Genomic DNA, 18,685 nt, shown 5'->3' on the forward strand with positions numbered 1-18,685 from the left:
CCTTTTAATAAAATGTGTTAGTTGGAAAAGGTGTTACCAGATTCTGTATGATTTATACTAGAATAGTATGTCTTATACTTTCTTACATCTTAAATCTCATTTGTATACAGAGATGGCATAAGCCAAAAGAGCAGCTAGATTTTTTTTAAAAAAGCAGGCGATACTATAAATGAACAATAATTAATGCATCTAGGAAATGATGTGCAGTAACATAAGGTATTTTATATATTCTGCAATCTGCCAGGCACTGGGCCATCCTAGAGCAACCTTTTCAATGAGGGAGAAATGTATACAATAATAATTTTAGAATGGTTGCATTGGGGCATCCCATGGAACTATTGAGCAAAAGCTCTTCTAGCCACAACTGTCATCTGATCTTCAAGCAGGTTCTCTGGGTCTAGGACCAGGATAGGCAACCTTGGCTCTTTTATGACTTGTGGACTTCAACTCCCAGCATTCCTGAGCCAGCCATCCTGGCTCAGGAATTCTGGGAGTTGAAGTCCACATGTCATAAAAGAGCCAAGGTTGGCTACCCCTGGTCTAGAAGAACTCCCATCCCATCTCTGAGTGGGGGAATATAACCCCATTCCAAACCAAGGATAATATTTTCCTGGAATTGACAAGCCCACAAGCCCTTTTCACTCTGTCCTGGAGCAATTCTGTCAAGTCTGCTCATCCCCATCCAGATCCTGATAGCCTCTAAGCATGGAGTAAAAAATTTTCATTGCCTGGGCAGCCTGAGGCTGAGTTATACAGTTGAATATCGCTGATGATATCAGATTCTGTGCTGAAATATAGTGTCTCCTATTTAGATGGTAAAAAGAAATAGTGACAGGAGGGATCCCTGAGGCTCAATGCAAATCAGAGAACTGGGTAAATGTTCTACCAATGCCAAAAGATATCATCAGGGAGGAGGAGAACCATCATAAAACAGTCTAGGAAGATATCTTGATGGATAGTATCAAAAAAGAATCAAGAGATTAGAAATGATGACAATGGTTGGACTTCCCTGAGCCCGGTCTTTCCAAAGATCATCAATAAGCATTAAAGTTTCCTGCATCAACCTTCTATAGAGCAGAGGTCCCCAACTTTTTGGGCACCAGGGACCGGTTCCATGGAGAGAAGTTTTTCCGCGAACTGGAGGGTGCATGGTTTTGTGTGCTGCCTGCATCCTGTGGATGGGGCTTTGCTTGTTTGTGCGGCCCAGTTGCTGGTATGCCACGGCCCGGTACTGATCCACAGACCGGGGGTTGGAGACCCCTGCTACAGAGAACTCTGGAAAAAGTCAGAGACCTGTGGTGGCGCTGTGGTTAGAATGCAGTATTGTTGTTCTGAACCAGCCTGCTACCGGCCTTGCAGAAAGGCAAACCCCTGTTCAAACAGTAGAGACTGGAGAGCGTCTGAGGCTGGAAAGCGTCTGCCAAGTTTAATTCACAAGCAAAACAACAAAACAAGAAACAAAACACTGGAACTTGAATCCTCAAACGGAACGGTTGCTTTCAGCAACCAGCCCTTCCCCAAACACTCCTTTTATTTAGAGTTCAGGGTGTGGCCTCCCTGTGCCTCCTTCCGAGGAGTCCCACAGCCTTTCTCTGCTTGTTCCTGCTCGACTGCCTCCTGCGTCGGGCGTCCTTGAACAGGGCCAGCTGTGGGTCATCATCCTCCGCACTATCGGGCTTGCGCAGCTGAGAAGAGGGCCCTGGCTGGGGGCTCTGCGAAGCCTCCAAGCCATCATCAGCCAGTTCGTCTTCCACACCCTCCTCCTCCCCCTCATCTGAGTCATCCGAGACATCTGAGCCGGCTGCCGGACCCACAGGCTGGCCCTGAGTCACAACAATTGTAGGCTAATTCTGCTGACAGCCAGGAGTTTGATCCTGATCCGCTCAAGGCTGCTTCAGCCTTTCATCCTTCCAAGACGGGTAAAATGAGGACCCAGATTGTTGGGGGCCATATGCTGAATCTGTAAACCGCTTAGAGAGGGCTGTAAAGCACTGTGAAGAAGCTCATAAGTCTAAGTGCTATAGATATTGCTAGTTCCCCCAACTAGTGCACTGTATTGGAATTGGAAATGCTGAACAAGATTTATTTCTTGCACTTTTCAATTGAATGGGACATCAGATTTTTTTCTCTCCTCAAATTAAAACCAAGTGCTTGCATGAGATAATGAGATAGTCTGCTTTTGTCTATAGCAATCTTACAAATTATTCTACAGATGTCATCATCCATCAAAAACTGGTTATGAATTGATGCCCACCACCTGGAGATAGTTCATATTTGCTATGGAAGAACAATGCATGGCTGTTTATGACACACCACAGATATAGCACGTCCTTGTTTCTCAGGAAGTTATTTGTATCTATTTTAGGATAATAAACAGCTGAAGGATGAAAACTTGCTAGTTCCCCCTCTGCTGTTTTTATCCTCCCACCTTTAAATCTGTTGCGCATGAACAAACTAATACACAGACACTGCTCCTTCCTGCAGGGAATCATTTATCTCAAGTGACTTACCATGACATTTCCTCTTGTCACTGCCACCTCCATTTGGATTATATTATCCATTAAACCTTTTTAGGATGTAAGGGTCTTTACACATTCATATTCACAAAATCCTGCCTTCTCAGTATTTTTTTTTTAAAAAAAAACAATTGCAAGGGTTCATAATGTAAGAAAGGTTTTTAGGCACGTAAAAAGGATAGCTGTAGTTTTATTTGCCATACCTCCCTCTCCAAAGAAAGAATAATTCATGAGAAACAGGCCCTTCCTGTCTGAAATCCTTTAGTGACTTTTGTGTTAAAAAGACAGATTCAGGCATCTTTCTACTGTGAATACAAAAAAATGTCACAATGATCTTTATCCAGGTATATATTGAACGTTGCATTTGCATTTAAATGTTTGATTTCTTTAAAGATACATTAAGCTCTGACCTCTCTTGGGAGTTAAGGCAGATTAGCTTGGAATAATTTTGAATTAAAGCGCATCTCCCTTGAGAGATTTGTGTTTTCAAAATAATCTGGCGCAGGAGAACAATCATAAAAACATATCTCTCTCTCTCTCTCTCTCTCTCTCTCACACACACACACACACACACACACACACACACACACACACACACACATATAGTAACACTGAACTGCCCCATATCCAGCTGTGCTGCCTTAAGTGTGTGCCAAGACTATATAATACCATTCTGGTTTCTGCTCAGTTAAAGAAAGCAGGTACCTATATTGGTCGGCAAGATATTGAACGACGACAATCAGCAGAAGCATCATTTCATTCTAGATTGTAAATCAGTCTTGTACTGATACGACTATATAATATGGTCAACAATATAATGCCAGGTCACAAGTTGGATAACATTCAACATCCTTCTGAGAAAGAGCTGAGGCTCTTTTGGAGTGCTAATGGTGTTTCTGATGTGTCTAGATTGAACTAGGTGTTTAGTTCAATCGGATGTTGCTGTGTAGGAAACACTAAAGCTCGCAAAGACAGAATTACAGTGGGAATAGAGAGTATAAAAAATATGGACTAGAAGACCTCCACGGTCCCTTCCAACTCTTATGATTCTATGAACATTTCATTGCAGATGAAATGAATAAAGTATACATTGACATTTTAGGCATCAGCGAATTGAAATGGATTAGAATTTGAAAACATGTGCAGGGTGGATTAAAATGATACAATCCAGGCACCTGATGTACATTATATGGAATATTTTCTGAATTCTTGGAAACTCCATAAACTATAGAGGTAGTTCTCAGCTTACAACAGAAATTGGGACCAGAATTGCCATTGCTAAGTGACATAGTCAAAAATAGTGCTATCAAATGACCACGCTACTTAGCAATGGCAATTCCAGCAAATGCTGTTGTTAAGCAAGGACTGCATGGATTATTAAGCAGCACTTCATGTGATAACAACTTCTGACTTCCTGCTGGCTTCCCCATTGATTTTGCTTGTGGGAAGCTTACCATGAATGAGTGATTATTAGAGTAATTTTACTCTGCTCTTGATGAAGCGGGAAAACCAGTTACCTTACTCTGGGAAAGTCAAATTATGAGAGAGAGAGAATAGTTCCGCTTTGACCTTGTTGTCCTTAAAATGGCAATTGAAAAATTTGGGCAGGCTTTCAAAATTCTGTTCATGTACCCTAAATCAATAAAATAGCATTTTTGGAATACCTGGGATGTCTGTTTCTTGACTTGGCCTAGTATGAACCTTGGCTCAGGCAGAGCAGCATTTTACTATTAACTGCAACTGTGCAAGGGCATTTCTTGAGCTGCCACTATAGTAAATACAATGACAGCTGGATGTCAAGGAGCGCTCCTAAACTGCAAATATGCTTCTTCTTATTGAAACATAACCCCACCAAAACAGGCTTTACTGTTTATTTTTATGCTCTTGAATGTTGGATGAAATAGAAAGGAAGCGTATACATTCACTAATGAATAAAATGTACTCCACTCTCTGCTTTTCTCTATTTGCTTTTCTTTTTCACAATCTGCCTTATGCCCCATTTTATAGCTTTTGATTCCTGCCCCTTCCCTCAATCCTTCCTCTTTTTTCAATTTCTGGATAGTCATTTTGGTGACATGAGAAATAACCGTTAACAGCTGCTCCGAAATATCTTTAGTAGGAACCCTCCATAGAGGAATCTTTTGGGCCAGTGGGAGACTAAGCTAGAGAAAAGACTACAGGACAAATTAAGATGTAATACAAGCCTCACCTGGCCTTTGGCTGGTACCTTTTATCATTATTTGGACACATCTATATGGAAAACATGCACTGTATCCTCTGGGCTATAGTCTTTCCTCATTTTTCTCGTTTTTCCCTCTGCTGCTCAAGTCATTCCAGCCATCTCACTTTCATTTTGCTAAAGGGGTTAAAATATTTCGATTCATTTACTGAAATGGATATAATGAACATTTTTTTTTCTAAAGTGCTCTTATTGGTAAAAGATTACTTGTTGGTTTCTAGTTTAGTTTTAACCCAGCACCCTCCCACTCAATAACAGTGCCCAGATCAGTGCAAGCACACACAAGGCTAGTTTAGCATGTAGTAATATCACTTGATGCTTATTTCTTAAACATCATCAAATATGGGGAAAAAAAATAACCTGCAAAATGGGACAAAAATCAGGCATAAACGGGGAGGGAGGAAGAACAGGAAAAGACAAAAAGGGCGGAGGACTTAAATAATCCATCAAAAGGCAGAGAACAGAATTGAATCACTGGAAAGGATACTTGTGGATAATTAGCACAGATAGTCCCCAAGAGAGCAGCCTTTGGTTATTCCACCCCTAACCCCTTTTTATACATAATGATGGCAGCACAGAGGCAGAAATTAGGACACCAACTGATCCCGCCTCTATTCTGCACCACGAAGTAAACAAATTGGTATCCAACACTTATTTCATATTTTAGTCCACATAGGTAAAGGTAAAGGTTCCCCCGCACATGCGTGCTAGTCGTTTCCGACTCTAGGGGCCGGTGCTCATCTCCGTTTCAAAGCCGAACAGCCAGCGCTTGTCCGAGGACGTCTCCGTGGTCATGTGGCCGGCATGACTAGACGCCAAAGGCGCAAGGAGCGCTGTTACCTTCCCACCGTAGTGGTCCCTATTTTTCTACTTGCATTTTTTTTACGTGCTTTCGAACTGCTAGGTTTGCAGAAGCTGGGACGAGTAACAGGTGCTCACTCTGTTACACGGCACTCGGGATTCGACCCACCAAACTGCCGACCTTCTGATCGACAAGCTCAGCGTCCTAACCCACTGAGCCACCGCGTCCCTCTTAGTCCACATACTAGACATCAAATCTTGATGTACCATAGGACGGCATTTAATTTCACTAGACAGGAAGAAAACCTGTTAAGGCAACCCATCTGATAGAATCTATATGTGCCCCTTTGGTAAAACAAAATAATGAATCGGTGGGTAGACTGTCTCATCTAGCTTTTTAGTGTAATCTTGATGTACAGACACCCCCCCTTAAAATCCAAACACCAAGAAGGACAACAATAAAACCAATGAAAACCAAACAATGCAACTTAATTCTTAATAAGACATCAAAACTAAAAATCTTCATATCATCTTTGGATTCTATCTGCAACTCCCCAACAGAAGTACACCTCATGGTTTGGGTACATCCTGAATTAGAGGCTATATAAAATTAGCCAGGTCAGACAAAAAAATGTGTTTTCATCGCTTTTCATCCAAGAAGCTTCTTCAGTTTAAAGCTGATGAGATGATGAGAAGAGAAACGTCTTTTTGGACGAGAAGAGAAACATCTTCAAGGGAAACCACAAAGAAAGTCCAGTTGCCTTTTGAAAAGTACCTTTGGGGCAACCATAACCTGGATGAGAACCTCCATAGACACTCTTGACCCATGCTACCCACCTGTGCACCCTATCTGATCTGCACAGCATCTCTTGTGTGCCCCTAGACCAGGGATCTTCCCCTATGCCACTCATCCACATAATCTTCTTGACCTGTGCAGCATCTCTGGTGCAAACCTGCACCCGTTTCCCAACTCAGTACCTCCACATACCATTCCTGACCTGCACCCCTGTGCACCCCCTTGCTTCTTCCCCCACCTGGCATCAACCTAACCTGCCTGCTGGCCTTGGTGTTTCAATAAACTTAGAGAGACCTTGGGAAGAATTCTATGGATGAGAATCCTAAAGGGGAAAACAACTCAAGAAGCTTGGGAAATTTTGAAAAGTGACATAATAAAGGCCCAGTCTAGCACAATACCAACAAAGAAGAAAAATAACAGCTTTCAAAAGAAACCAGCATGGCTGCATAAAGAACTCTCTGATAAATTGAAAGATAAAAAGGACAAGTATAAGAATTGGAAAGAGGGGCACATAACTAAGGCAGAATATCAGCAAATAGCCCGTGCCTGCAAAGATGAAGTGAGGGTTTAGGGTTTCCTGCCTTAGCAGGGGGTTGGACTAGATGACCTCCAAGGTCCCTTCCTCCTCCTCCTCCTCCTCCTCCTCCTCCTCCTTCTTCTTCTTCTTCTTCTTATTATTATTATTATTATTATTATTCCTGCTAATATCCTCACTGACGTTCTCCCTGCAAGCTTTTCAGAAGCAAAGTAAATGGGGAAAGTGGCAGGAATTTGAGGGAGGGAGATTTCTGATGCTCCCTGCCAACTTCCCAAAAGGAAATTCAATGGGGAAGCCAGAAATTCAGAAGTCGTTCTTACTGCTATTTTGCCCACTTGTGGTCATCCTGTTTCTCAAAGATCAAGAAATCTGAGTTATGACCTAACAGGGCATGGGTTGTCTAGTGTTAATTAAGAATTGGTCAAAGGTCAGAAGGCTTTTCTGCATTTCAAGAAGTTTGAATTTTTTACTAAGTAAAGATTGATGCCCTAAAAAGCAACTTTAACGATCTGCTCGTAGCTACTTGTTTATGCATATCAAATTTTAATTAGCAAAATGAACCCTCTGTAAATGAACAAACTATAATAACCATCCAATGCAACACAGCAAGTCAAAATGATTTAATGTCTCCCTTGAAGTGGGCAACTCAACACTTATACCAACGTGGCTGCATTGCTTAGATGATGGTGTAATAAATAAAGATCAAATAAAAACCACAAAATAAGCAAGTTAATCAGAGATGGTATGCAGAGCATTTGTTGGCTCAAAGTCAAACAGAACGACAAGATGAAATAAAAACAGAAATTGAGCACTGGCAGGGATATTGCATGCCTGAAAGTGTTAGGCACGCTATCAAATTTGATTTCTATTGACTTCAAATTTAATTGTCATCTAATGTTAACCTACAATGTTGCTGATTGCTATAAAACTACAATAGTTTACTTCTACTTTCTGATCAGAACGGATACATGTGTTTAACATGAGGACACGTATCAGAATACCCTTTACTGTTTCTAATACAGAAATATCAATGAACATTTTTTTCTTAAGCAACTCTTCAAAGAAATTCTAACTATGACTAGTGATACCAATTCCTGTTTGATCTTCTCTAATCCTCAGGTAATACGAGCAAAGTCTGATGGCAAAGTATCGTTCCTTTTGCTAAAAAGATACAAGAGCATTCCCCATGGTTCCTTTTCTCTCACATTTCTTCCCAATATTAGCAGTGTACAGGTAGTCCTCAACTTATAACCATTCATTTAGTGAACATTTGAAGTTACAACAGCACTGGGAAAAAAATGACTTTTGACCAGTTTTCACACTTTTACAACCGTTGCAGCATCCTCAGGCTCATGTGATCAAAATCCAAATGCTTGGCAACTGGCATGTCATTATGACAGTTGCACAGTGCCGGGATCGTGTGATTAGCATCTGTAGCCTTCTCAGCTGTTTCTGAGAAGCAAAGTCAATGGGGGAAGCCGGATTTGTTTAATGACCACATAATGCACTTAATAGCTACAGTGATTTGCTTAACTGTGGCAAAAAGGTCGTGAAACGAGGTGCAACTTACTTAACAACTGCCTTGCTTAGCAACAAATTTTTTTTAAAAAAAGATTTTATTGGTTTTTATAGGTCTGGGGAGGGGGCTAAAAGGGTAAGTTTTAGGGTTGGGGTACAGAGAAGGTTGGGATGAGGGTTGGGGGTTTCCCCCAATAACATTCAATATTTGGCAAACAGCATATTGTCTGGGTAAATATGTATAAATAGAAATGGTAAAAATAATAATTGATAATAATAAGAATAGTAAATTATTGTTGTTGTTGTTGTTGTTGTTAGTTGCAAAGTCGTGTCCGACCCATTGCGACCCTATGGACAATGTTCCTCCAGGCCTTCCTGTCCTCTATCAAGTAAATTATAATAAGCAATATTAAGTTTTCAATCCATAATATTTTTCTTACTAAAATAAAGTCAAAAATACATACCACAGAAACTTAACAGAAAAACAGAAAATGCAACTTGCAAGAAAAACAAATCCTCAAATAGTTAAAAAAGTTAAGTATCTGGGAATTTACTTAACCGCAAGATGTATAAAGAGGATAACTATATAAAATTATTAAAACAAATAAAATTGGACTTAGAAAAATGGAAAAACCTCCAACTGTCAATGCTGGGTAGAATAACTACAGTTAAAATAAATATTTTGCTGAAAATACTCTTTTTATTTCAAACCATTCCGGTAAAATTAGAAAAAGCTTTTTTTGATGAACTGAATACCATAATATTGAAATTTATTTGTCAAGGGAAGAAAGCATGAATCAAAGTCAAAATACTACAGGATGTTAGAGAAAGGGGAGGATTTGGATTCCCAGATTGGAAGTTATACTACCAAGCAGCTATTTTAAAGTGGATTAAAGAATGGATAACACTCAGAGATAAAAGACTATTATACCTAGAGGAGCATGACCTAGAGATTGGCTGGCATGCGTTTCTGTGGTATGGGAAGAGTAAAGTGCAAAGATACTTTCAGGACCACACTATAAGAAATGCGCTTCTCTTAGAAAGGGAAAAAATAAAAGAAAAAACTTATATTAAGATACCTGAATGGCTCTCAACAATGGAAGCTTTTGCTTGCCCAAACTTAATTAAATATGATAAACTTGTAACATATAAAGACTTATTGGATAATGAAGGAAGACTGAAATCTAGACAAGACCTACAACAAGGTATTGACCTAGCATGGTAGTCATACCTATAAATCCAAACAAGATATGAAAGACGTGAAAACAACGGAGCTTTACAAGGAACAGACAGAACTTGATTTTATATTGTTAAAAACAGATGAAAAGCTGATTAAAAAAACTCTGTAGATTTCTGCTTAATCTAAAGATGGAGGAAGAACAAGCCAAAGAAACAATGATAACCTGGGCAAAAAATGTTGGTCATACTATAGAGCTTGAACAATGGGAAAAGTTATGGGATAGAAATATTAGATTAAGTAAAGCTGTATCATATAAAGTAAATTTGTATAAAATGTTTTATAGATGGCACATGACACCAGTGAGACTAGCGAAAATGTTTAAAAATACTTCAAATGTTTGTTGGAAATGCAGCCAAAGACCAGGTACTTATTATCATATCTGGTGGACATGTTGTAAAGCTAAAACGTTCTGGCTCAAGATACACTTATGGTTGGAGAAGATGATTAAAAAACAAATAGAATTTAAACCAGAATTGTTTTTGTTAGGAATGATAGGTCCCAATTATGACAAAGAGAGTGAGTATCTAATATTACATGTACTAACAGCTGCAAGAATTATCTATGCCCACCTGTTACTTGTCCCAGCTTCTGCCAACCTAGCAGTTCGAAAGCATGTAAAAATGCAAGTAGAAAAATAGGGATCACTATGGTGGGAAGGTAACAGCGTTCCATGCGCCTTTGGCGTCTAGTCATGTCGGCCACATGACCACGGAGACGTCCTCAGACAAGCGTTGGCTCTTCGGCTTTGAAACGGAGATGAGCACCGGCCCCTAGAGTTGGAAAAGACTAGCACGCATGTGCGGGGGAACCTTTACCTTTACTAATATTGGAAAAATGAGAACTTACTGACTGAAGAAGTATTAATTAAGAAAATATTAGATTGTGCAGAAATGGATAGATTAACTTTAGAGATTAAAGAGAAAGAGCATTTAGTTTACTATAGAACTTGGAATAAATTTTATCAATGGCTAGATAAACGAATTAGAGGGAAAGCAACAAAAATTTTGAGCTCAGTTGTGGTTGCACGTCAAAAACTACCTGTGTACAGATATTGGCTAAAATTTTAAGTCAGTTCAAATGCAACAATTTCTTTGGTTTTCTTGATTAACAGTCTTCAATTGCTTGATTTAGTTATTATTTTTAATTCAGCCAAGCAAATTGGTGATCACTACAGTACAGGTCAGTAGTATGAAATATTTTTAAAATGATGAACTAATGGCTTTAAATTGGCTTGGTTCTGGGCTTTTTCCAAGAAGATGATATATCTTCCCCCTTCCCATATTGATCAACATTTTAATCTGGGTTTGAAATCAATTCTTTTTTTTTTAATTTGCTGTAGTATTTTCTCTAAGCAAAATACTTTGTTTCTTGCCTAATGACCACAGTTAGGACTGGCAGCTTTGTCACTAAATAATGTGGTAGTCAAATAAGATAACAAGTGACTGTGATGGATTGCCTCATTTCTGCTATGGTCATTAAGCACATCATCTGGAGTTTTTAAGTGAGATATCATATGACCACAACTTTACTGCCAGCTTTTCCTTTGATTCTTCTTATTGAAAGCCAGTTGTGAAGCATCTAAAAGGCAATCACTTTATTGCAGGACACTGAAACAGTTGTCAGTGCTGGCCACTTGAGAAGTGCCCTAATCTTGACCACGTGACAGCAAAAATCCTGCAACAATTGTTAACTCTGAATACCGGTTGCACGGTTAGTTTTTTCAGTTTCATTATAACTTTGAATAGTTGCTAAACAGGACAGCCATTACATGAAGACTACTTGTTCTTATGTTTTTGAATGTAAAAATGTGAAGATTAAAAAGATTAAAGCAGATTTTCTCTTCTTAGTTGGTTAAAATCCATTTTGGTTGAGTTTCTACCAAGACATATTAATAAGACTGCATAAGGAACTGTAATTATAGGATTTTAACACAAATAATTATTTCAATTACAGTTGGGTATTTATGAATTACAATGTACGCTTCTACGGGGTTGTGGAGGCAACAGCATCCATATGTACTTTATTTAGTAAGTAATTACTGTACTTTGAATACCAACTATAAAGAGGCCATTGCAGCATTGAGCCTCTATTTAGGATGAGCGCATAAATTATAACATGCATCATATCAAACTGTGAATGAAGAAATAATACTTGTATGATTAGAGTTCGCTACAGACACAAAGGCAATTAAATATATTATGGCTGTGTGCCATCCCTTGGCCAAGTTGCGAACAGGCCACAGCTTGGTAATGGCCTGTGGCCTGGGGGTTGCAGACCCCTGTTGTAGATAGTTAGCAATTAAATACACTTTAAATTCCTTTTTTCTCTACAAGACTTATATTACACATCTCTATATACTATGCTTCTCACTTGTTAGATATTCTCAAGCTGCCATCTCTTCCTCCTCTGTTAAATTCTCTAATCTCTGTAGTTTAAATGCCTGATTTGGTATCTTTCTGTAGATAAATAGTTTTCTTTTCTTCTTTTTTATCAACTTTATTAAGTTTGAAAGAAAGATAAAATACAAAGTAACAAAAACATAAAAGATTAAACAGGGAGAGGATCAAAAGGGGAAAAGTGTCAAGAAAAAAAAGAGAGAAAAAGAAAAGAGAATACAAAAAGAATGGACTTCCGACTTTCTTCAACGCAGATACAAAAATGTAATGAAATTGTGCTAAATTAAAAATAAAAAGATTGCATAAACAATATACAAACTAAACATGCAAAAAAATATCCTAAAACTATATAACAAAATGGAAGATTTTATCCCAGGTGAGACTGGCTGCCAGGACCTGGTTCTGCCACATGGCTTGGAGGCACCAATGGGGGAACATCACATTGGAGGTGTTTGTTGAATTAAGGGGCAACCCCCTCCCCCCTTGTGCATCCTGTTCCCCCCTCCTCATCTGTTAACTATATCTTGGGATTTCTATGTTTACCCTTTTAAAGATATTTATTTCTTAGGTTTTTAATGTTTCAATGCTGTAAATCTCCCAGGGTCATTTTTTTATGAGATGGGTGGCAAATAAATTCAATACATAGCCGCCCTGAGTCTTCGGAGAAGGGCGGAATATAAATGGAATTAAAATAAATAAAATAAACAAATAAATAAACAAATGACCACTTATTCTAAGATTAAACTTAAACATTAACTGTATACAATATATGTATTTAGTAATAATACACAATATTTCTATAATCATAAGGAATCTTATTATCCAATCCTAAAACGAAAACCTCTTTTAATCTTTCTCAAGCAATAAGTTGATTTAAATAATTCTCTCACCAGCATGTCATTATTTCCTGAATAAAGTTTTGTTTTCTTTCACGTAAGCACCAATCTTAACAGAATAACAGAGTTGTAAGGGACCTTGGAGGTCTTCTAGTCCAGGGGTCTCCAACCTTGGCAACTTTTAAGACTTGTGGACTTCAATATAAATATAAAATTCTTAAACACAGATAGCCCTCAACTTATAACCATTTATTTAGTGATTATTCAAAATTAGAATGGCACTGAAAAAGGTGACTTACAGCTGGCCCTCATACTTACGTCACAGTGTCCCCATTATCACATAATCAAAATTTGGGTACTTGCAACTGACAAGTGCTTATGATGGTTGCAGTGTTCTGAGGTCACATGATCGCTATTCCTAGCTTTCCCAGATTGTGTCTGACAAACAAAGTCAATGGGTAAAGCCAAATTTGCTTATGAACCATGTGGTTCATTTAATGATTACAGAAAAAAAGTTGGAAAATCGGGCAGGACTCATTTAATAACCATGTTGTTTAGCAATGGATGTTTCAGTCCCAATTATGGTGTTAAGTCAAGGACTACTTATAGTGCTTCAAATTTTATTCAGCAGTATTTCTTTCCCTTTGGTCTCTTAAAAGCAGCTAATATTACTTATTAATTACATTTTCTGTTCTGCCTTTATTACAAGTATGATTTTTCTATACCTTCCAGATTAACTTTCTGCATGAAACCCAATCATTATAAGTAACCAAAGTGGCAAACATACCTAATACTCTTTCCTACTCCTATTTTCCCCACAACAATCCTGTGAGGTAGATTGGGCTGAAAGACTGGTCCAAAGTTACCCAGCTGGCTTTCATGCTTAAGAGAAGATTAGAAGTCACAGTTTCCTGATTTCCAGGCCAGTAACCACTACACCAAATTGTCTGTATTAAAAATATACCTCTAAACGTAATCCCTGAGTTATATCAGTTCACTTAGCAAATGTTCAAAGTTGCAACATAACCCCCCCCCAAGTATTTACAACAGTCCCGAAGTTACAGATGTGGTTCACCTTTACAAATGACCGCAGAGGCACTGCAACATCCACCCTGCCTATTGCCCCCCCCCCCGGGCTGGGTCTCCATAGGTACTAGGCCTGTAGATATTCACCTTGTGAACATCTAGAGTGCCTTTGGTTTCTTGGCCTGTTTTGGTGCTTCAGGCCTTCCGTGCATTCAAAGAATGGAGGCCTAAAGTACCACAAGATCATGTGAGATCAGTAACGCGAAATCTCACGGTATAACAACAACAACAATAATGTTGAAAGGGACCTTGGAGGTCATCTAGTCCAACCCCCTGCTCAGGCAGGAAACCCTATACATTTCAGACAAATGGCTGTCTTGTCTCTTCTTAAAAACTCCTAGTGTTGGAGCATTCATAGCTTCTGGAGGCAGGTTGTTCCACTGGTTAATTGTTCTAACTGTCAGGAAGTTTCTCCTTAGTTCTAGGTTACTTCTCTCCTTGACTAGTTTCCATCCGTTGCTTCTTGTCCTGCTCTCAGGTGCTTTGGAGAATAGCTTGACTCCCTCTTCTTTGTGGCAACCCCTGAGATATTGGAACACTGCTATCATGTCACCCCTCATCCTTCTCTTCATTAAACTACACATACCCAATTCCAGCAACCGTTCCTTATATATTTCAGCCTCCAGTCCCCTAATCATCTTTGTTGCTCTTCTCGGTACTCTTTCTAGAGTCTCAACATCTTTTTTACATCCTGGTGACCAAAACTGGATGCAATATTCCAAGGGTGGCCTTACCAAGGCATTATAAAGTGGTATTAATACTTCACGTGATCTTGATTCTATCCCTCTGTTAATGCAGCCTAGCACTGTGTTGGCTTTTTTGGCAGCTGCAGCACACTGCTGGCTCATATTTAAGTGATTGTTTACTAGGACACCGAGATCCCTTTCACAGTTACTATTATTGAGCAAGGTACCACCTATACTACACCTATGCATTTGGTTTTTCTTGCCTAAATGTAGAACCTTACTTTTTTCACAATTGAATTTCATTTTGTTAGATAGTGCCCAGTGTTCAAGTCTGTCCAGATCCTCCTGTATGTTAAGCTTGTCTTCTGGAGTGTTGGCTATTCCTGCCAGCTTGGTGTAATCTGCAAATTTGATGAATTCCCCATCTATCCCCTCATCCAAATTGTTAATGAAGATGTTGAAGAGCACTGGGCCCAGAACAGAGTCCTGGGACATCCCACTACACACTTCCCTCCATGTAGATGCAGTTCCATTGAGGACCACACGCTGAGTACGGCTGGTTAGCCAGCTACGAATCCATCTCATGGTGATGCTAACCCACATTTTTCTATCTTATCAAGTAGTAGGTTGTGATCTGCTTTAGCAAATGCCTTACTGAAGTAAATTATATCCACAGCATTCCTCTGGTCTACTAATTTTTTTCACTTGGTTCAAGAATGCAATAAGATTTGTCTGGCATGATCTGTTTTTGACAAGTCCATGTTGGCTTTCAGTAATGACTTTGTTTGCCTCTAGGTGTTCGCTGATTCTTTGTTTGATTATCTTTTCCAGAATCTTCCCAGATATTGAGGTCAGGCTGATAGGTCTGTAATTTCCTGGATCCATTTTTCCCCTTTTTTGAAGATGGGAACTACATCAGCTCTTTTCCAGTCCTCTGGAAAGACCCAGTGCTCCAGGGTCTTTGAAAAATATAGTTCAGTGGTTCTGAGATCACATCTGCCAGTTCTTTGCGAACCTTGGGGTGTAATCCATCTGTCTCTGGTGATTTGAACTCATCTAGGCTGGACAGGTGCTCACTTACCATTTTCTTGCCTATCTTAACTTGTGTTTCTATTCTGCTTTTTATGACACTGCTTTTGATAGGTTGGACTGTTTTTTCCCCTTTGTGTAAGACAGACGCAAAAAACCGAGTTAAATAGTTCTGCTTTCTCCCTGTTGCTTGTTACCTTGTCACTTTCCCCCACTAATGAACCAATCGTTTCCTTAACTCTTTTCTTGTTTTTTACATGTTGAAATAAGCTTTCTTTGTTATTGTTGTTTTAGGCCTCTGTTATCTGCAAACGGAGGCCTGGTCTGGGGCAAAAGGCTTTGTAAATGGAGGGAAGGCCTGAAACATCAAAGTCTTCCTTCCATTTGCAAAGCCTTTTGCTATCTTTGCAAATAGCCTTTGCTGCTGAGAACGGAGGCAAGGAAGGATGCACACACACACACACACACACACACACACACACACACACCCACCGGGCCTCTTTTTTTGTCAGCAAAGGCCTCCTCAAGCACCTTGCTGATGAAAATGAATCCCAGAGGGGAGTGTGCGTACCTCTGGGCCTCTGTTCTCATTGGCAAAGGCCTCCTCAAGCCCTGTGAGGCTCTTTGAAGAGGTAACCCATAGGTATATAAACACTTTTCGGCTAGAGGCCGAAGCTTCTGGGGGCCAGGATCTCGTGCAACCTCAGGCACCCATCCTCATTTGCAGAGAATGGGTGCTTGAAGTCCCGTGAGATCAGGGCACCCAGAAGCTTCCAGTCTGGACATAAAAAGTGTTTGCATGCCAACGGGAGGCTTGAAGCAACACGATTTTTCTACCCCAAACTCTCTTCGGCATGCAAACGCTTTTCCGCACTGAGCCTGGAAGCCTTTGGAGGAGATTCATTGAGGCTGCCTGGCGTTCCAGAAGTGGCAGGCAACCTCGATGAGTCAGAGACGCCGAGCAGAGCGCACTTGTCCTGCTCTCCCCGCTTGCTGGGAGCAGGCAAAGAAACAAAGAGGCTGGAGAGGAGACAGATCTTCACATGGTAAGTGACCTGGCCTGGCAGGATGAGGGGGGGGAGAGCAATTGTGGGGACCCCAGGGAAGGGAGAATGAGGTATCTCAGTGGGTCGGGGTTGGCCTTGGATGGTCTGAAGCAGGAGGCCTGTTCCATCACTAGGCCCCATGGTCTTCCCCACCCAGAGATACCTCATGTGCACTTAACAACCTGCACATTCAATTAGCGAATGCATGGGTGAAAGGAGGGAGTAATCACGGTCAGGTTAAGTGATTCACTCCTACGAATCTTCAGGTTAGTAATAGGCAGGCTCCATTACATTCGTAACTCAAGGACTACCTGTATTAAAAAAAAATACTTTACACAGAGAATGCATACCAATAATTATCAGGGTTCATTTTTAGCCACAGCATGTTCCCAGCTGGAGCTCTGCAGATGTATTGAACTTCAATAAATACAATTTCCAGCCAATATTGCCACGTGAAAAGCAGCAATGCAGAAAGAAGGCTGTATTTTAGTTCAAGGTATTTTTTACTACTAATCTTCCATAAAACAATAAAACAATTATTAGCACCTCACTGGAGTTTATTCTATTTTTTTCAGTTTCATCAAGTGACCTCAACCAAATGCACAATAAGCAACCAGTATTCTGAAAAATATATATTGAGCTTTTCTTTATTAAATTAAGTCAGAATTAAGCAAGCTTGACAGAGTTGCTGATAACATGAACATTTTGGGTATCAGCATTATTAATGCAAATTTACTTAAATAACTACTTTTCAGCAAAAATATCAACTGGAGTTTTACCCTTTCCCAAATGCCAGCAATGCATTTTGTAGAAAAGCAGTAATGTAACCACATGTGCAGTGGGTACACATGTAAATTACATTACTCTAGAATAAAACCCCAAATATAAGCCAAATGAGATGAATTCAGTTTCCAAATATACTATTCAGAATGTAACAAAGCTGTATATTAGTATTCAACAGTAGACACAAACATTAGATCAGAGTTGAGTTTCAGAATATATTAATATGTAATTGTGCCAATGGGTTCATGCAGATGGCTTTTAATTCAAGAAATAGAACCGAATTATCAAGCATATTGAATAAATATTCTAGTTATTTCTCTTTCAAATAGCAGAGGATTTTTCTCCCCAATTACACTGGTATAATTGTTTTGATTTTTCTATCACATTTGGATTAACTTTCTGCATGAAACCCAATCATTCTGTTTCAAATATAGAATTTTACTGTTTGAAAAATCAGAACAGTATCCTAATTCTAATCGTGTTTTAATTGTGTGTTGCCAGTATGCAAGAAAACAGTTTATATTTACCATTCAGGCTGAAGAAAACAGGTCATGTGAAACACTTGTACAGCTGAAAATATTTATTTTGTTCCTAAGTAATTATAAATGTTCAAAGAATATAGAACAAATAATGTTCAATTACTGAAATTAAATTGTAATCATAAGCCAGATGTCTCTCAGCACTAGTTACAGACTTATCAACCACCCAGCACCCATATATGCTTTCCTCTTTGCAAAAATAGTAACTGCTATAATGTACAGATGAATATTAGAAGGGAATTGTTTATTCTAATTTATTTATTGAATTTATACCCTATCATTTCTTCTGTAATATGAGAAGCAGTAATAATAAAAATAAAAAATAAGAAAAAAACAGCCACACCAAATTATATCCATTCTCTGCAGCCAAATCAGGTTACATATCAAAATTGTGCCTGACTTGTGATTGAAGGATAACATGCTGTAAAAGGTTAGCCCAGGGGTAGGCAACCTCGGCTCTTTTATGACTCATGGACTTCAACTCCCAGAATTCCTGAGTCAGCTGACTCAGGAATTCTGGGAGTTGAAGTCCATGAGTCATAAAAGAGCCGAGGTTGCCTACCCCTGGGTTAGCCAAACATCTCTTGCTGCAGGGAACATTTGCTCAGCAAAACAGTTTCAGTATGGAACATTTTT

General features: G+C 39.3%; 1 protein-coding gene across 2 annotated transcripts in view; it reads right to left on the bottom strand.

Moving 5' to 3' along the window:
- The window catches only part of HS3ST1 (heparan sulfate-glucosamine 3-sulfotransferase 1), a 90,224-nt gene that overhangs the window by 32,214 nt on the left and 39,325 nt on the right, over nt 1-18,685 (bottom strand). The gene's annotated exons all lie outside the window — the stretch shown is intronic.

Source organism: Vipera ursinii, assembly GCF_947247035.1.
Source record: "Vipera ursinii genome assembly, chromosome: 5".
Classification (NCBI taxonomy): Eukaryota; Metazoa; Chordata; class Lepidosauria; order Squamata; family Viperidae; genus Vipera; species Vipera ursinii.